The sequence below is a fragment of the Eufriesea mexicana genome, unplaced genomic scaffold (assembly GCF_001483705.2).
Source record: "Eufriesea mexicana isolate 0111107269 unplaced genomic scaffold, ASM148370v2 scaffold474474821, whole genome shotgun sequence".
Classification (NCBI taxonomy): domain Eukaryota; kingdom Metazoa; phylum Arthropoda; class Insecta; order Hymenoptera; family Apidae; genus Eufriesea; species Eufriesea mexicana.
The window spans coordinates 512,702-534,842 of NW_016907964.1; the positions used below are offsets into that span (position 1 = coordinate 512,702).

The 22,141-nt window shown below is 35.5% G+C and overlaps 1 protein-coding gene across 2 annotated transcripts in view; it reads right to left on the minus strand.

The window, feature by feature from the left end:
* Positions 1-22,141, minus strand: part of UBL3 (ubiquitin like 3) — a 92,181-nt gene that overhangs the window by 69,185 nt on the left and 855 nt on the right. The gene's annotated exons all lie outside the window — the stretch shown is intronic.

Here is a 22,141-nt window from a genome sequence, read left to right on the forward strand (position 1 = left end):
ATGACCTATACCGATTAAGTAGTTTTTCCACCAATTAGCAAGTACTATAAATTATCAAATACTTATTATATTATTCGATATCTATTAAAGTAATATTAACTTTCAGTGACCACAGCCGGGTCATCTGGAGCAAGCACTGTTGCAACAGTCAAATAATGGGTGAATTATTAATTGACTTCTCGAGATATTTGTTCAAGGTAATAAATGTTTTAAAAATATAATTATAACAGTTTACCAAAACTTATACACATATTCTGGGCCATTCTCACCCACATTTCCAGTGCCAGTAAAGGGTCCGGACTTCGTGGAATAAATGACAGTGTTTATTAAAATAAGCAGGAAATATTCAGTCACCACAAGCTGGTAAATTGATTCCGAGGAAGAAGCAGAGATTTTATTCTATCCATTAAAATTAGTTTCGAATAAACAACGGTAATACACTAACTTTTAATATATCTATTTAAAATTATATATCTTATATGAATTATTTTAGACAAAGTCTAATTTTACTTATTCTATCAAATTATTATTCTTCCACAGAATCGTCGGAAATTTGTTGAAAAATAAAAATTACTTCGTAGAGCGATCTCAATACCACAATTTCATTTGCTCAAGTGTTTTACATATATATTTGAGATCCTATACCGTGTCTCGAATCACACTGGATATACCAACGTCGCTACATTTTTCATTCAAAATATATAAAACGGCGTATCAATCCATGCTTCCACTCGAGACTTTATCTTACGAAGCAGCAACATCTCTCCCCACATCTATCACACGAAACTTGTTTCCGGGCGTGAATTTCACGTTTCCATCTCCTATCAATCAACGAGCCCTCTCCTGACAGACTTTCTCGAGCAAAATGTCGATTATAGAGCCTCCACCAACGTTTGCGTTTCAGAACTCCCAGACAAAACTCTCTGACGAGTCTGATTCTGATTCTGACTCTTCGTGACCAGTACCCTCTTTTCCTTTCCAACGATCTCACGAGAATCTCTCGTAGTTGGAACGCAGAGCGTGCACAGGCTGATAGTAGAAGAGAAAGGGAGAAAAAGAGAGAAAGGGGGAGAGGAACGGTTTGTGCCTGCGGGAACAGTCGGATTCGCGACTTCCGTTCGAGCCAGAACCAGTCGGGAGGGCTCTCGAATTGATTTCCTCTTTTCGCCGTGGGTGTTTCACGTCTGATTCGGCGCGGCCATAAATTCCAGGCTAACTTAACCGTTCGCTCGGAAAGCTTTCTTCGTTAATGTCTTGGGCCTGCCTTCTCCCTTGCCTCTTCACCCAACTTTTTTTCCCCCCTCTTTCCCCCCTCATCGCGCTTCATCCTGCTTTCTTGGTCGCAGCGTCGTGGGTAGCTACCACTTCCTCTGGCTCCCTTTTTCTAGGACCTTCGAATGCTCTTTGGAGAGTGAGCCGGCTCTGTTCCAGCGAACTTATTATGCCGCTCAATATTCAACGAAAAATACACCGCGAGAAAAAGCGGCTGGTTGCTAGTTATGCGCATAATTTAGAGGGGCTACGCTGCCCTCGACGTTCGATTTCGACGGAGGAATCCTCGGATCTGCGAGCTTAATGCTTCGGCAGTCGTGATATCACGTCAAGAATTGCATTGGGTGTTTAGTGTTACGTTCGATAGCGATTATTTCAGAGTGTATAGATACGTCCCCAAAATGAAATGCTCATTTCTTCGAGTATCAGTACTGCCAAGTTACTGCATATAAAAACTTTAAAAATAGAATCTTAGAACTTTGGATTTTGTAATGTTGAGCTTTGAATTGAATTCTTTCGTATGTAAACAAATATTTTTGGTTTCAGGTATGCTGTAGAAGAAGGCTGAAATTCTAAGAAACGTGATAAAATAGCCGACTAAAATGTTGGTAGTTCAAGAATACTTTTCTACCTGCAACTTAGGCTAAATGGACCCTTCACTGTTTATGGCGTTGCATACAGATTGGTACTTCTTTTCTGATTTTTTGATAGCTGTACGTTTTAGAGTTAACTATCTACTGCTTGAATATTGTAACAGACAAAAAGTGTTCAAGTACTATTAACTCGGGTTCGTTGGTCCTTGATTCTGTCAGTTAAAATTAGGATTGAAATTAAGCATCGTGATGATTCGTGTTTGTTACATTTGGATCACGATCTATGCCACGAATGTAGCTAGATAACACGTAGTAAAGTATAAACAGATTCAGGAAGGGGCATTTCTAATTTCTGAATCTGTTAGTCAGAAGATATTATCGTATCTGTTATTGCAAATGTTATGTTAGAGACATTAATATTTATTATTGTTAGCAAATTTGAAAAACTACAAAATTCTGTCACGTACTTATATAAAAGCAGCATGATATTCCTTTGATCATTGTGATGAGGAACCATGAGAAAAAAAAACGTGGTTTTGAAACACTCTTAACCTTGGAATTGCTCCAATTATATGCCCGTTAAATAGAGAACGACGAATGACTGATAAAATGCCAAGTAGCCCAGCGAATCGAGAATTCACGAACGAGAGAAAAAGATGAATGCAAAGGTGGAGAGGAGCATGAAATTTTTTTCTATTCGGCGAATTTATGCCAAGCATTGAGTAAAAAGTATTTCGAGAAAGATGAATTCAGAGCAGAACTCGTTCGATGGAAACTTCATATTTTTCCTCCCTTTTTTCTTTCTTTCATAAGCTCACGAAGAGGGTAAATTTGTTCAAATGACGGTAAAATGCACTCAGCTGATTTTTACAGAGGGAAATATTTAAATAAAACTGTATAAAACGTGTCAAACTCCTTTTAAGTAACTGTATTGTACGTAAATGTATTATTCAGATGTAATACTCTGAAATTTTTGTCGAGATTTCAACTATTAGTCTTTTAGCTGATGGAGTAGAGTTAACAAGTGCGAAAATTCTCATTTAAAAATTCTCATCTTCGTAGAATTTGTAAAAACTTTACTCCTTATTTAATTTTCCCCTTAAATATTTTATCTGCAGAATTCTTATTTACTGGAGTGGTTGCTTCAAAAAATGTTTTTCCAGAGCCATAAACAATAAATCGTACAATTGCTTCGTTGAGTTCAGAGATTACCGAGCACTCTTAACGTAGGTTAGCATCAGACAACTTTATCACGGTTTACGAGGCGGTAAAACTTTGAACGAAGAAAAAAAAGACTGGAAAGAATTTAGGGAGAAAGTTTTTTCATTTTGGACCTGTAATCTTCTCTTCAATCCTTAGAAGAATCAAGGGCTAGATTAAGCCTGAAGTCTGAATTCTAGTTTATCTCGCAATTTATCTCGTCGTAAAAGCTAATCATCTTCGTATTTTTGCGCTACAGAAAAAGGGCATGACCTTATAAATATAGAAAATGTGAGAAAGTTATTCAAAGGTAAAAAATTCACAATCCGAAACAATGTCGAAATCATAACCTACTTAAATTAAAAATGATGTATCGAGTTTATAACTAATTTTATTGTGTCGTCCATACCTTCTTTAAGCATATTTACGTAACAAAATGTAATAAACTATGCAAAATTAACGAATAACGAAGTTTTTACACGTTCACGTTTCGTGGTCATAGTGATTGATCTTTACTTCTTACATTAAATATAATTTTAAAAATAATTAACATTTTGACAGAAAATATTTCACATCTATCTATCAACAATAACAAACAATATAACCATATCAGATACAAAATAGTATAATGATACTATAAGGCAATTAAACAAATTCTATCCACCACCGCGTTCCAAATATACCACTAAACAGATAACGATGATTAATCTACACTACACGCCTTATTACTTCAATGTCTCATTAAACTAATTCTACACTCTTTTTATCCTCGTAATCATCTTCCTAACTCTAATCCACCGCTGTCATCAAGACCATAAAAAGGGAAACCTTGGCATAAAAAAGTCCCTAGGAAATGGGAGAAATGATGGCACGCGTCCACCACGAATTAAGTGTTTACCACTCGAAAGTTCCGGCGCTACACAATGCCTCGGAATGACTACTCTCGCTTTGTCGTTTCTAGATGGCGCCCCAACTTTCCTCCGTTGCGTATAGTCGTCTGTAAATTAGCCTTATTCAGGCCTGCACGCAGCCCGCGTAGCCAACAACTTTTAGCTGTTACGCCACGAAATTGAGCGAGCCTCGGCCGACACGTCCAGCCATTAGTCTAACGAATTTGAATCGCAAAGCGTGCCATGAATACCGGGCAGGCCACAGGATGCTGTTCCGTACGCGTCTATGCGACCGGGTATTATGCTGGTACGTCCTACTGGAATGGTCCATCGCGATAGGCGGTCAGTTTACCGGGCAGCTCGTCAACCATTTAATACCTCGCTCGTGGCCGACTGCGAGCGGTAGACAATGTTCCGTGACCTTCCGACTGCAGGATATTAAGATTGTTCGGATCAATTCGTTGCCCGTACGAGCTCACAGTTTACGTAATCTTGGCCAACTGAGCCGTGACTGATTGGAAGTGAAGCGAGTGTTTGAGGTTTTATGGGGGGTAATTGTTGGTACGTTCAGTGTGCCTTACTTTAATTTCGCTAAATTGATTTCAGAGATGAATGGATAGAATTTAATCCACGTGCGGAGAAGAAAATATTTACCAAGGAATTAAATTCTAATTTTCATAATGGAATATGAAAATTAATTTCTGAACTTTAATTGTTACAAGTGAAGTAGAAATGTAAGTAATCATAAATATACTTTACTGCAATGTTGCTTAACTTCTTGAAACATCTGTAAACAAATTTATTTAACAAAGATATGATATTACATTAATTTCGTTCTATCTAATTATTCATTAGCCTACCACAAAATTCAGTAGAATTAAATAAATAAATAAGCCACGATCTACAAATGTTATAATCAAAACAACGTTTGATTTTTCATTCGTAAGAAGTTCACTTATTAAATCCTCAAAACTCTACTGATAAAGCTTTTAAACTTCCACTGTCCTTTCTCGATTCTTGTTTTTTTTCCCCTCCAGGGCCTCAAGCATGCATCGCAGTTTTGCGTCTTTGTCTACTGTATTGCGTGAATCTTCCAGTGGTCGAGGCTGCGCAGTTTCATTATTCTTTCACGAGACGATCGAAGCGTTAAACTGTAAATGACGAGTGCTTGCAACACACCGTACCACGGATAAACTTTTCCGCAGGTTGAAAGCGGGACTTGGCTGAACTACTTACTACGCTATAACAACACACAGCGTTACGGTATACGGTATACGGGAACGGTACTTCGAGTACATGCGATCGAGTCTCTACAAATACCGTTCGAGGTTAATCCGGTTCCGTCTTATGGCATTATGGCCCGCCGATCGATGATTATCTTCGGCGGCACGTAATTCTCTTTCATAATTTTCCGCCGGGACTTTATGTCGCATTATTAAATAACCAGCACGTAGAATAATTTTATTAATGACACGGTTTCCCATTTTCATGGAATAAATTGAAAGGAAATTGAAAGGCAATTTTAAAAGCACGATAATAAAACTGATAATTGACTTAGTTCGTTTTTTGTCATTTTTATTAGCTCTATGAATTAAGATTATAAGATAGCGTAGTGTTATCAAATAATCTTTAAAGATATTATCTGGGATGTATTTATCACAGATACCGATGAAACTTCAGATATATTCATTTATAATTACACATTTTAAATTGCCAATAATCACGGTGAATATTGTATATTATATAACAATATATTGCATAGGAATAATAATCAATTGTTAATAGTGGTTGAGGAAAATTAATATGAACAATTAATATAAAATTTGATATAGAAACAAAATATAGATTAAGTAACAATAACTACGAATTTTAAGTTTAAAATGCTTATGATAATGTATATCCACTTAACTCGTATTCATCAAATTTTTTGTTTCAGAAAAAAGAGGGAATGACGCATAAAGATACAAGAGGGCAAGCACAATTCAACAGCTGGTCATATAGATTCTGCCGGAAGAATGTGACTCATGGATGATTCAAATAAAAGACAACATGTTAACTACTGCATACGAAGAAAAGGAGTCAGTGGAATCAATTATTGAAGTCGAATTCGAGCCCGTATCTTTCTTTCGTAGATCAAACGCTTTAATCAATTAAGCTATCCAGGAAGTCGACAAATTTTCTCTACACTCCGCTTAATATCGCCAAAAGACTTGTCTTATACATTATTAATGCCGATTCATTTACGTTATTACTGTCGGCTGATCGAATTGTCTGAGCGTAATTCGAACACGGAACCTTTACCTGTTGATCGTTTATTCTAATAATTGAAGCGTGTATAGCAACATTGGCCATAAATTTGTAATATTTATCGTATGGTATCACAGTGTATAATACTTCTCTAAATCCTGAGACGTAAATTGGATTTTCCGATAAATTAATTTCAATGTTTCTCCAATATAAAATTTATGCTTTCAATTTAATTTAATAGAGAGAAACGGGAACAAATTTGGCTTTGAAACACCAAAAATTCAATGCATTAGTAATTAACTCTTTGTGAATGGATTTCTCTGGAAAAGATATATTTATAGAAAATTGCCTCCAGTTAATAGTAGCTGTGCTACTAAATTTTACTCAATAGAAGGATAATTTAAGTAGCTGGAGATGAAGAGGATGGAAAATTGTTTTGAAATGTAAGCATTCGAATAATTAACAAGCATTTAAATTATAAACACTTACGTATTATAACATAGGAGATGCTGGTATTATAATATTAGTGAAGCAACGGAATACTGTTCCAAAAGGTCATGGTTTACACCCGGAAGCTGGGAGCGGTCCAAGACCGTAGAAACTTGGGCCTTGAGCGAAAGTCTCAAGGATGTATAGAGCAGTTGCAATACTTGCAAACATTTACGATGCTCAACACGATTCCTCTGACAACCATGACCACACTGTTCGTCGTAAAGTAATAGCGGAAACGGACGTAGCGGCTCAAAGAACGACAGGAAATTGCAAACCGGAGAAATTACAGTAAGTTTTCGGCGCCGTTCGAGTAACAGCACTTTCTCTATTTCTACTACCTTTATCATAAACGTATGTATTCACACAAACAAACAACATATAAATATTCGTAACAACGATGACGTAGAAAACATGACCTTTAGTAAGTTTTTAAAATACGTAACTTGCAATAATTTAATTCTGTGTAATTAGTGTATAGCAATTAATGTTTAAGCCTTTGGATAATACGATTATTTTTATCTAAGGATCTCAAATTATTAATCGTTAATAGATAAATGAAATTAAAATTTTGTGAAGAGGCTTTATCTGTTTGTAACTCCTGAAATGTGAATTATTAGAAAATTGCTTGATCTTCGTAACAACTTCCAGTGAAATCTATTTTCACAATTATAGCTCGCTGAAGAATTAAATAATTGAAAGGAAAAATAGTTAGACTGAAAGAATATCTATTGCATTTATTCAAAAAGTTAGCTAAATAAATTCTAGGATTGAATAATTAATATTGACTTTCGAGTATTTTACACTGATAACATAGATGGAATATATTTCTAATTTTTATAAATTACAAATGCTCTGTTTCGATTTTTCCACTATAATATTACAATAATTATCCATGGTCATACTCGAAAGTACCTATTTAAAATAGTTGATAAAAGTTTTAAGAAATAATGAAACAAGGATTATTAAAGAATCAATGAAAAGTATTAATAAGAAATAACACGAAACCTGAAATAATGTATCGAATATTTTGTAGAATTAATTATTACGTAATACCGATGACCTATGTGAAATCCATGATACCGTGCACGTACGTATCATGTGTCACGTTAGAAGCGTTAGAAGTACAGTCTTTGCTAGTATTACCTTCACCCAACCCCCAGACGTCTTCTAATCCTTTTATTCTTGCCCTATTTTCTCCATAATCCCAATTACAGCCAACTATATTAGCTTTATGATTTTATCAGATAATATGATGGGAACAAGAACAGAATATTGCTTCGAGCTATCAACAAAAATTTATTTTTCCTAAGTCGACTGAGACGTATAGACGATTTAGTACATAAAGGAAAATAATAAATGATTATTAATTATTTCGAGGATTATGTTCGCAAAGCAACAGACCATGAATTACCCAAGCATAGCCATTCGTTAACGTGTAAGATAATTAAATTTTAATAGGAGAGTATTAAGAGTCAGCGCAGTATATACCCTTCAATAATTAATAGCGTTAATCCGTTTCTCGTACGTCATAACCTATCAAAAAATTCGATCACGGCCCCTTTACTGTACAAACACTGAACATCGAAACTTTACGGAATATCCAACTGCTCGCTAAATGTTTCGTTAATTACAATTTATGAACCAACGAAACAGCGCTACCGCGCTACTTTATTTTCGTAGTAAACATTTATCCCTAGACACGGAGCGTCTCCCATTTAGCGATGCGCTTGCATTTCGTGTTATCCAACTGTTTTCATGGTACTACCACGCTGCAATTCCTTGTTGCTATACCTGTGAAACAGAGATTCAATTTCCACGTGGATAATATTTGTTGATCCGGCGAGAATCAGGCTATCCCAATAGAAAGCTTCCGACTTTCGATGGTAAACATAATTTGCACAAGAAGACATGGTACAATTAGGTTTCGTTTTCACGATTAAAGTACGTTTCCTTGATTCTTGATATTCCAATAATTTTAAATAAGTAAAAATGATCCTTAAACAAATGAAGCTAAAAAAAAAAAGAAATAATATTAGAAAAATTATTATAAATTTCCAATTTATAATAAGTATATATAGCTACCCTTTGATTTCCGCAGGAATTTATAAACTTTATGGTCAGCATCATCTAGGTGTTTACTATATAGTAATCGAACCACGTACTGGACGAGAATTGGAATTTCGCAAGAACCGCACAAGTAGTCCGTGCACTTTCTCTTTGTGCGCGGTCAGGTACACTTTTACGAAAGCGTAGAAAAACTTCGTGGAATTGTGGCAATGAAAACATTACCACGAGTCATTTTGCTCCTCGTGTAGAACAAAATCGGCATTGGCGTTTACTAATGACGTTCGCCTGCTGTGGTATTGAGTAATATCGCGTGCGTGAAAGTTCGCACGATTGACACGTTCGATTTACGAGCAACACATTTTCAATGTCTCTCTTTCTTTTCATACTAACACGGTGCAAGCCAGGCTACTTATATTTCAAATGATATTTAAAGCGTCCGCGTTTGTGCAAATATAAAAGTTACTTCTATTAATCTTTGGTTGAAAACTTTCATTGAAAAACACGAGTTTGAAACAAGACCTCTTTTTCATGAACAAGTCACCTTAAAAAAGATATTATCTGTTACTGAAACGGGAAAGTTCATATTCACCATCGGTAACTGTCACGATAATGAGCAATATGTCAAGTGCTCTAGACGTCTATAAATTATGATCCATTCATTTCCTCTGACTCCATATTTTTAACCGGACTACGCACGAAAGTTTTTAGGTATTAAATTTGAAATTCCTCGACAACGGAGCATGAAGTAAAAATACGTTACCGGAATAATTCGGTGTATCCCGTAAATATCACGGAAATGGAAGATCGTGAAAGAACAAATTTAGGTTATCTTGCGACCGTTCTGAATGCGGGCACGTAATGCCGCTGAAACACACTGGGCGAAATTCGAGCGGTTTTGCACCACGGACGCGAAACGGTTCGGGGCAAAAACCCTCGTAAATTGCTTGCCAAGTCCTAACGACTGATCCGCGCCCTCCACAGGCCCGCTTTAAACTTATAACCTCGAGATACGAGTATGTTTATATGTCACCACCCTATCAATCTTAGCTAACCTAGTTGCGAAGAAACACACAGATGAGCAACCAAAGAGATACGGAAGACAACGCGGTTAATTCTATCTCTTACACTCTTTTGAAATCTGTCGTGGATGCTGCGAGATCTCAATTCCAACTTTTTCGTAAAAAAGTATTTTTCGCATTCCGAGAAAAAAATCCGATGAATCGAATAAATATTGGAGTAATACATATGAACACCACTGCACTTAGAGAGCGCTGACGTCAAGCATAAAGTCTTTGTCTGGCCAGTTCATCCGCTTTCTGTGTGTTTCTCTTTTCATCCTAATTCTCTCTCTCACTCGCTCTTTTTCTTTGCTTCTTTCTCTGCTCCTCGCAGCCGTTACGGTTACCGTTTTCTATGGAACCACGCCACGATGAATCTTCCTCTGATCTCTCTCTTCTTCCCCTTTTGTCATTATCGTTCGCTTTGGTACCTTGGGTAATTAATAGCATAACGGAGATAACCCTTGTTTGTCTTGCAAACCATTTCTTCGTACTGTGTTACTCTTTGAGTAGGCTTCCTTCGTTCGATGTTGCACGAACTGCGAGAATAATGAATTATATGATAATGAATTAACAAGATGAAATAATTCCTTAAGTCAGGTATTCTGTTCTATTTAAATTACCCCCAAAAATTTAACGATAAAAGAAAGCAACCAAACCAAAGGAAGCATATCACATTTGACAGCACATTGGCAGAAAAAATAAAACCAATGGACAAGATAGTTCGAGGTCAACAAATATTACGTTTTGTAATAATAATTTAATAATATTGCTATTTTGTTATTATTATACTAACTTATGAATTATTTAATTGATATGTTGTACCGAAAAAGTTACAATCATGATAATCTATTTATTAAAGTCTACTTTATTACCGACGATCGGTAAAAAAAGATAGATGCACCCCCTATTGCCAGTCGGTTATAGAATTACATCTATTACGATCTTCGCGGTTCATTGTACCGGTTTGTCATTGCAGAAATATCGGCTGCGTTACGATATCGGATATTATCGCGTTCGAAAACGATCGTGAATACCAGTTGCTTATGCACCTGTCCGTTGTGCACAGTCTGTAGTGGTAACGAATTGAACTGGCAATTGTGATACGAGAATATGGTCCTGATGCAATCAGTTGAATGTAGTCCGGCAATGTATGTTTAATGTATCATGAATTTCACAGGAACTAACTCACAGAATTTGCATTGCCACGCAATCGCTTTCGTACCATGAAGTTGATATTTATCGACTGATCAAAAGCACTGAATTTTTTTAAATCTCTATATCTCACGTGGTTGCGATTTAAACAATGCGAAATTAAATGTAATGATTCTGAACAAATTTGTTATGTAGTGCCAATACAAAATTGCAGTACACCTAAAAAAATAATTCTGGTACTAGAAACTTGTTTATTTTTGCTCCATGCTTTACTTTGAGGAAAATTAAATTACGAGAATTAATTACATAGAACAAACAAACAAACAAATAAATATAATATACGTACAAAAGAAGAGGTTGAATTAATTCTTCCCTCGGAACGAAACATCGATGTTAACCTCAAAAAATATAACCTCATGACAGTTACACCGAATAACATGACTAAAAAAGAAATAATAAAAAAGAAGTGGAAGTTAAATACACCTGTTGGACAATAAAATTAACGCAATACAAAAACGTGTTGAAATAACAGATAAACAACTAAAACAGCACAGTACCAAATATGATACAGCAATTCCACCGTTCCTCTCTATATACATAGCCGCGCATGCGCGTATACAAGTAGGAAGATAATCGTCCGTGGTTAGTAAATCACGTAAGTCAGCCGGTTCGCGCGAAACACTTCAACAGTCAGCGCCATCAGGGTTTCCGTTAAAATATTTACACGACAAACGGACCTCGATATTCCACGCGAGCAACGCGTGCCACGACCAATTTTTATTTGCTCTGTGGGTAAACAGGACCGGTTCCTTATGAACCGTGGCCACCGAACCAGTGCCTCGATGTATACCACGGTCCCATTAATGAGCTTTCCGTAGTACGCTTGTAAACACACCACGTGTTTTGTGCGTAGAGCAAAAGAACAAGCCTTTTAAAATAGAACCGGGGGAAAAGACGCTTCCCAACGCGAGTTTCGTGAGCGTGATATATACAGGGTGTAATTTCATACGTGGGAAACAGTTCGAGAATGAGTTCAGCACTTTATAAACAATGAATTAAGTTTATGCAAACGCATGACCGATTTGACCTTGTTTTCGAACCGCAAAGTTTTGTGTTTTAGTAACTGGAGCATAACCTCGAATAGGGGTATAAAACATGTTTTGGTCTGACTTGAGTTTTCAATGAAATATAAGGTTATAAACGCACGGGTACGCATAGTTTAAAAATATCTCGCCAGAGGGCTGAGGCATCGGGAAACATTTGTTTCTACAATGTTAAATGCACTTTAAACCTTCAGGATGATATAACTAATTTCACTTGCTTGTTTACAGATAATGTTCAATACCTTGACCTTGTGGACTACCCTGCAACTCTACTTGATAAATATTAAGTTATAAAAATGATATTTAATCGGACACGTGTTTGCATTAAAATGCAAGATAGCTATTTTGAATAACAGATAGGAACTATTAAAATACAAAACTACGACGAGGTAAACAAGGGTAAGGCAAATATAATTAGAGCAATTTGCACTAACTTTTTTTCATTTTCACAGCTGAATCCATACGTAATGCCGTACCTTGTACATTGAGATAACCAATATCGTCCTCTAGGAAGAGTGGATGACTTGTACAATCATAGCTACCTACTACTGTAACTTAAGTGGTTACACATTATTGTTACGCAAACATGACGTTTATGGAGTGCTTTTTATCAACCTATGACTTTTATCGTATATTCAGCAAGAAATATACGGTATATCGTGGAAATTGAAGTTGAATTCGAGATATTAAATTGAGATACCATTCAACAAAAGTATGTATTAAATCTGATTTACTATTCGACATAATCAAAGAATTATGTTTAGTACAATATTTAACACTTAATGACTTCAATTACGCAAAATACGTTTTACATACGAATTATACTAATAAATGGTAAATGATTCCAAAAAAAACATGTAGGAGGAATTTTTCATTTTTCTTAAAGGAAATAAGAAAAAAAAAAATTAAAGAATTCATCAGTTTCCTTTAATTGTACACGATGATGCAATATTACTGCAATTCAAGTATTCCACACGAATTTCGACTATCGCTGTTTTATAACAGAATTTTATATGCAGGTACTATTTTATGTGAATATCATTCCTTTCACTTGTTCTTTTAATTAAATATTTTATTACACATCAGCTGAAACGTATAATTATAAATTCCATATTACTGTGTTCCTCGTTTAATGATATTTCAAATAACAAGGGTTTTGTTATTCACTTTGTACATATTTTACACAGTCATGACAAAACTGACCCTTGTATATATAGCATTCAAAATAATTAGAATTATCATTCTAGGTATCTAAAGAAAATGACCTGAATAATCGACACAGAAAATAGTCTTTACGTACATTTAGTGCGACATTTCATATGTTAAATGCTAACACACAAAGGAATTATTTTATTGCACACATTGGAACTGTGAAATGACTTGTGTAGGCAATCACCTAATTATATTAAAATGCAAACGCATTTCTCATACGTTGACTCAATGGAAATTATTAACCAGTATTTCTCGCTGTCGATACTAAAAGACATTCTAACAATGCTTACTCTACCAGTTCTCGTCTAGCTATTGTTCTTGAGAATAGATCCTTTGTTCCAACGTTGTCTTCGCATCGAAGAACGAGTTCATTAAGTAACCTTACTGATCGGTTTGTTACGAGTGCCAGGATGTAACATGATTTGTTTCTTCCTTTCTCCTTTCTTGCTGTTGCAAGTTATCCAAGTATTAAAATAATGATACTCTATTCTTTGCCACAAAAAATTCTTTCCTCAAGATTACTGACAAATATATTTTATTCTACTGTTTCAGGGTACTCATATTTTCAAAAAACGCAAGCCTATAAAGAACAATATAATTCAAAGAAATGTTGAATATATGCCTCATACATTGAGAAAAAGTATCTTAAAGGAAATATTAATTGGACTAATTTTAAACATTTATGATGCATTATTGTGGTCCAGGATTTGACAGAATGTGGTTTCTTATTTTATAGAAACAAATTCAAGGGATTTCCAGAAAATAAAGTAGACTGAATTTTGTTAAACAAAACTAGTATTACATTAACTAGTTCTTAAATTTAAAAATAGATTTTTCTTTGGTTTTGTTTTTGAATTTCTCTTTTTGAAATGGTTTTACATCATTTAATGGTTCCATGAATTCTCGACACGTTCAATATCTCTCAAACCACCCATACATAACAAAACTCTAAAAAAAAACAATGCAATAAATGTTGAAAAAGCTCAACTTTCAGTCCAATTTGAAACGCAACAAATAAAACTGTTTCATACCATGCAAATTAGAAATAATAAAAATAGGTATGAAACTAGAGGAAAGTTAAATGAACCTCATATGATAAACACTATCACTATTTTACAAGAAAAATTTGGCAGTCAAAAAATTCCGATCATCTATAAATTTGCAAATTTACGAAGAATTTCTTAATCTTCTTAATTTTTTAATAGATTTACAACTTACAATAAATATATAGAAATTTGAATGCTCTTCATGACCTACAAAATTGCAATGATAAAATTATTATAATTTATTGTATAGCTAAAAATGTATTTTCCATCATTATCTTAAAAAACTTTGATCTTTTTGTCAGGTCAAAAAGTGTGTAAAATATTTATCCAAGTGTTATCAATTTAATATAAATAATTTATTTTACCAACCACGATTATACAGAGTTGTTACATAATAATCACCAGTGAATTCAATTACAACAAAAATTCACAAATCAAATACTAAGCATATAATAGATTCATCGTTTTCAATATCCATTCAATTCGAACACAATAAATCATGCACAAAAACCCTCCAATTGTTTCCCAAGTGAAAAGGAGGACAATAGTATCACTGCTTTACGGTTCGTAAACGACCCGTGTACCGTACATGGTCGAATTTCTCCAGAGAAAAATTGTCCGTTTTCGGTGCACACAGTAAGAAATGAGAAACGAAAATACACGTGAGACGCGTTTTTTAATCATGTACTAGCGCGTGAGCTAGCTCGCCTTGATCCTGAAACAAGCATCTGTGCACGCGCTGATCGCGCTTACCACGGTACTATCACTCGCTCGCTATTCACTGGGTCACGATACACCGGTAAAAGCCGTACGAACGTCTCTGTCCGCTTAAAAAGCCGTGTTGCCGCGTAAGGCAACGTTAACTTTTCGACTGAACGGCGAACAAGCGTGACCGCACGCGCTCCGTCCGCAGAAAGCGAGCAGATTGTGAGAACGTCGACTCGTTCTCTGGCGGGATCCACTTTGAAATGGAAACATCAAACGATGGTAGTAGGTATCTGAAGGGAAAAATGGCGGAAATCGGCAAATCCACTCTTCTACTTGAAACTCTTGCTGTGGAATTTTTCAACTGTGATTCCTTTTGAGGGATGAACGTAATATTTGAATGGCGATTGAGTTAATCCCCTATAATGGTCCTATAGTCGTGAAGGGAAGCACCGTGATATATTACCGCTTTTTATCTTAGTGAAATAGAAGGATATTCAAAACGCTTACTTCGAATCTCGATACATTTTCGAGATTACATCTTTGATTACATCTTTAAAATCTCGAAAGGTACGGTATCAAAACATCGAATAATACATTATGTGGCTTGTTTCGATGTACGCAACATTTTCATTGAAATTATTAATTAGGAATTATCGAAGTGATTACAGTCATATACGTGCCTTACACTGTGGTACATAACGAATCTTCGGTAGTGTTAATATATATGTAGTATAGAGGAACTCTCAGTGGCTAGTGGCTATAGCCGCTTACAGTAAACAACGGACGATCAGCGATAGGTAACTACTGTCACTTACGATATACAACGAATGCGTAGAGGAACTACTAGCACTTATACCGTACAATGAACGCTCAGTGGCGATTGGCTACAGTCACTCGAACTATATGCCGGGCGTTCAGTGCTGAGTTATTATAGACATTTGAATCAGTGAAAACACGTCTATCAAAGTCGTACTGTAAATCATGTTTTCCCTCCTTTTTGTTTCGTTCTGTGATGCTGTAGGATGTAAGGTGTAACGTTTTCGTGATAATTCGGTTAGTTACATTAAAAAATCATATGATATACAGCTAGCATGTGCATTCCTGAAAAGTAGTAGGGAGATAAAGTGTTTCGTGTAACATTGGAATTATTCTGGAAAGAGACGGAGTTTATATTCGGAAGTTTCGAACAGTTTTAACTGGGTCGTGAAAGACTAAAGGATCTCGTTCGAATCTACTTTTAGATGTTTTACAGTTGAAGCGCCGGCGAATATTTATTCGACTTTTCTTTCGAAACTTTACTGAAATACAGAAAAGACGGTAAGGGAACGATTTTCTCTTGTTGGAAAAGACGTTTAAGTAACGAGGTCACTAAAAGATTGCATTATTTAATACAACTAGGTTTTCATTAATGCTGTTTAAAGATTTTTCTCTTTTTTATAAAAGAAAACATTAATCTCCGTATAGAAGAGTAAAGAGATTCTAGAAACTTTTGAGGTTATGAGCAACGAAGGAAATACGATTGGTACAGTCAACTCTTTTTAAGTTACAAGTTCCATTCGAATCGCTTTCTTAAAAAAAATCTATACTCAAGGTATTATCACCCACCCTATATACCACACTATGCAATTTACTATAATTTACTTAACCATTACCTTCACTATTCCAGCAAATTTATCATTGTAGCTGATTGACAGAAAATCAAAGGCAACATGAAAATGCAAAATTTGGTAAATATAAAATATTTCTTAATTCTTTTTTATATTTGCTACCTTCCGACATTAAATATAATGCTAATGAAGTTTATGTAAAGTTAAAATTAAATGTTAATGATTGGCAATAAAATTCCAAAATATTCATATTTATTAATCAGATAATCCAACAGAAAGGTATTATATTTCCTGTTTTCTTGTTGCAGATAAAGATCGAACTTTGTCTGAATTCCTTTTAAACAATTAACAATAATTTTCACCCATTAAGAACAATAGATTTTGAGAAATAAAATGATCAAAACGATAAAGTATTATATTGATTCATTCGGACTTGAATGATATTATTCGAAAAATTTTTCTACTTTGCCTATTGTATTTCAGCATTTATCCGTTTTTGGATACTTTCAATGCTAAATTGTTACAGGGCCGTGTTACAAAGCGACGCAACAGCTATAGCGAATTACCTTTCATTCAGTAACCATTCACCGAACAAATTCAAAATAGCGTAAAACCAGGATATCTCGCGAATGTTTTTCTCTCACTTCATTTTTTTTTTTTTTTTTTACTTTCAGTTATTTTAGTTTCCCTCTGTAACAGCTTTTTCAACAGCAATCAGTGCCTGATGTTACGACCTTGTAATTCCAAGTGTATTTAAAGTTGAGAATATTAACTAAATTAAGAAAATTTTTTCAAAATTTCTCTAATTTGGTAAATACAAATGCAGAATAATTTTTGTAAAATTTGTTGAAATCTATTATAATTTTTATAATTTATTTATATTAATTTCGTGTTATTTTTAGGTTGTGATAGAGACGTGAGAAATTTAAGAGATTTCAATGGGATTAAAATCCAGAAAAAAAAAACGAAAAGTATTCGACGCATTTTTAATAATTTAAAAGGTTACTCGTTGGTTTGTGAAATATTCTTAGATAAAAAAACACGCGAGTGTGGATATGACATACCGATGCCTTCATACATTTTTCAAAAAAGGCAATAGCCCATAATCGCTGAAAGCATAGGCACGTAATCGCGTAGATCGAATTCCAATTACGCCCAGATATATTTTTTTTCAATTGGATTCTATTTCCTTATGTGGAAGTAGCACTAATCTCCGAAACATCGATCAGAATTTAATGCATTACATTAAACTTTTAAATTCAATTACATTACAAGAAACGTACTGGTGAGGAAAAAAACATGAAGCTGCCTCTTTTCCATTTTAGTACAGTTCGCCATATTTTTTCCCATGCAACTTTTATAACTGCCACTACAATACAATGAAAAGAAAAGTATAATAAATAAAAAAAAAAGGAAAAAGAAAAATTCACATAAAAATATGAAGGCCATTACCTCATACAATTCAGTACATCACTATATTTATTTTCGTTCGCCTTAAATGATTTTATGGTAAGAAATGCAGTACAAATGTTATCACGTATATAATCAATGATTAATTCAGAAGTATTTTTATCACCGGTATTATTTCAAGGAGTAATCCAACATTTATCAACGAACTATCCGCAACGACGTAGTCTTTCATCTCCCACGTCATCGAATTACTTTATCCCGAAAAGCCTCGCCCTCGACTCAGAAGGACGAAGTGAATCGTCAGCTTATCGTAGAAGGAACGAGCCCGCAAGCACGGTCGACACACATTTCTGTTCGGAGAAGAAAAGCGCCCGACACAGAAAATCGATTTAGACGTTTTACAAAAGCTGATTCGCCTTGATCCGTTTGCCGGACGGTCTCTTTCCATACGACGCGACGGACAGCTCGATCTGTCCCTCCCATACTTTTCCCCCACCACGCCCACTCTGTATTTCCGCGAGGAGAAAGCAGCAGAACGTAAGCAGAGGAAACCGTATTCGCCACAGTTTATTGTGCGAGTTAGAAGAAACGTCTTTCTCGCATTGTACTCGATCCACCGCGCAGGGATCCTTCTTTCTTTCTCGCAAGAAAAGAAACGCATTCGGTCTGTTCTTTAATCGACCTTGACCATGCTTTGCTCGATAGCTACGACAATGGCGCGACGGCCGCCAGAACGCGTTCTCTAGTCTTTCGTACTCGATGCCAACGAGATGTTCCAGCCAGGCTTGATAAATCACGTATACCCAGCGTCAAAAGGCGAATTCAACGTATTCAGCGAAAAATGACAGAATTTTTTAGGTAGTCGAAAATAACATACGGTGCGGACGGGTAAGTGTGTGTGAAAGATAAATTATTTTAGTAACGTGGGGAGAAAATTGGTCGAGTCGTTGGTTTGGCGGTTCGAGGTTAGAAATTGGACGCTTCGTTTGCTAGGTGACTGCTTTGACCAATTATGTCTAGACTCCTCGGATTCCAAATATGGCTGCCGCCTACAGTAAATGGAAGTCAAGAATGTGTAATCTTTTCGAAAAGAAACGAAAGAAGGTTACTTGATGTAATAGGTTAGTTCGAGACTGATTCATAACGGTATTAAATATGTATTCTTTTTATTGATAAAGTAAAATACTGGTCAGTGTATTTTTTGAAAGCAAATTTGTTATTCAATTATTGACTAATCTTTTTTTTTGCTGTTACAGATGATTAACAGGAAATTAAATTCAAATTATTTCTTTTAATTTTACGATAACCCTCATCTATTGTGGAATTAATCATTGTCTACTAGTAAAAAAAATATAGAAAGTTAGGAAGTTTTCCAAAATAAGTTACGCACAATTGGATTCAATATAACCAAATAACCACAACAGGTACACTACAAGCCTGTCTACCTACCACCACGTAAGAAAAAAATAAGAAGTATGTGTAAGTATAACCTCGTAATATCGATCTGTAAATCAAATATTTAACCAGCTTAGCACACGTATGAATCAGTCTATTAGTTCAATCTCTGTTGAAATATATAAATATCATATGGAAAGTATTGTAAATAGAACAAAAATAATATTTTCCAGAAAAATTTAAATAAAACTAATCTTTATCTTTATGTATAAAATATATCTTTCATGTAATGGGATAAAAGTTCAATAAATTTTACGTGCAATATGTATTTATATAAATAAATGTTTAATTGCTATTTCAGGCCAATTTAGTGCAAATGACGTAGCAAGAATATATCTAGAAACACAATATCCAGAAAATTCTACGAATAAAACGGAACGAAAAAGAAGACAACTGTTATTATCTGGCTCCACGCGCACAGCGGTGATTTATTAAAGCGTTCCCTGCCGCGTGGGTCGCATACGTTTTAAGTTTTTGACGTTTATGACGTTTATGGCGTGCATCATCGATGGTACACGAAGCTTGAACGCACTGCCGCGCGACAACAGCGCTACGCAGAACGTGTTAAAAGCGCGCGTAACAACTCGACCTTTCAATTAGATAAAATATTTGATTCAATATAATATTGACTGGTATACAAAATGCAGAAGTAATGAAATGAATAACGGCACTTCTAAATTTTCCACCTATAACACATATAAAGTTTCATATAATAGAAATAAACTTGGTACAAAAATTACTTGTTACCGTATAAGCATAGCAGGTAACGAAAATCCGATCGGCAGCGAACGTGATAATGTTTCTCTGCAAAAGCGTTACTCACGGAGTAAAATAATTAAGTGATAGAGTATCTTTGGCGAGACAGCGGGTGAAAGGACTCGTGTTGCTGCTCTCGCTGGTATCCAGGCTGGAATGGTGGCTCTCCATGAATTCCAATTTGCACGATTAATTGTAACGAAACTAAGCTTCCGCGGGGTCGCAATTCTCCGCGGAAAACATTTCTTAATTGAAAACTCGACGTCAGCCTAGCGGAACGGCCTGCCATTTGATTCTGCTCGCGTGAATTTTTCTGTAATTATTGCGAACCTAGACGAGAATAAATTACTGAAATTCTTGGCTATTTTAAATACGCTGGAACTATGTTCACTTCTTTCGGCGTAAACTCAATGATAAGTTTTTTATGAAAATAATTAATCCATGGAAAAATGTGTTTATTTGCATTTTCATGCGAATAGAAACATATTTGTCTTTAATGTCAATTAGAACTGAATATAAAATATGAGAAATATTGTAATTGCAATTTTATTATTCGTTTTTTATTTTCGTGATGTATCTTATATTAATTCTTTTCTCGTATATTATACATATATACGAATAATAAAATTTTAATTTACATACGCAATTAAATTGAAATAGTTTGAATGCCTTTTTTTATTTAACTACATATTTCGCAGGATATACTAATCAGTAGTTAAATAAAAAGAATTATTACTTAAAAAACTAAAAATTATTGTTTTGTCAAACTATTGCAATTATTAATACGAAGTGATTTAGTTTCCGGGGTCCTACACCAAATGATACTTCAATACAAGTCTCCAAGTCTTTAAATTTCATCGACTTTGTTAACTCATAAACTATGTAAAACCATGACTTGCATTGAATAAGTATACCTTAACCTCCAACGCAAAATTTTCATTCTTGCATAACAAATATGAATTAACTTAGATTCCTCCGAATAACAAATTTCTCCCCGCTGTGTAGCGCGAAACCGCGCGAATTTTCATTTAACACGAACAAGTGTACTTCACATCGCCAATTAATTACAAACAGGGGGGTTGTTATGGTACGATACGAAAATAGCCCGGAATGGCGTGCATAATCCGCGCGAAAAGGGGCCGCGCAAATATTTGCATCTATTTTACACTCCATCGATGCCGCTGAATTTTGGATGCGCGCTATTTTTAGCGGAATAGGCCGTGTGTGTCGATCTATTCTTTAGCCCGCGGCCGAGGGTGCGCGCGCGTTCGCGCGACAGCATATTCCACTACGTTGCCGCACACGGCCGTTGATTTAATAATATCGAGACGCGAAACAAAAGCCGAAGAAGAGGAATCAATAGGAGACAGAGGGACACTGATCGACGCACAAAGTACATACTTGGCCTGTGCCTGTGATCCGATTGGTGCCAATTAAACAGCCTTGTTGGGTCGGCTACGAGTGCACTTCGCGCGAGTAGCGACGACTTTGTAAAAAAAACGCGACGATTCCATGGTAAGTGACGGTAGGTCTAATTCACAAAGCGTGGAGAACGTTCCGTCACGACTTTCACGACACAATTAATTCACAGTACTGGGCAAGGGAATTGTAGAAGGAGAGGGGAGGGGATGGCGGGATAGAACAGCTCGACAGCGTGAGCTCTTGACGCGAGAAGAAAGAAGTACCGGCAAAATTGGTGGTCGCTCGAACGAAAGGCATTATAATCAAAGACAGACCTCTGTCGATTAATTAATTATAAGTGTAAATTTATGACAGTGCTTGATGGTACTACGACGTGGAGGATGGCATCGATAAATAAAGTTAACTACCGATGACGTGAAATCCGTTGTACCGATTTACGATCCACCAA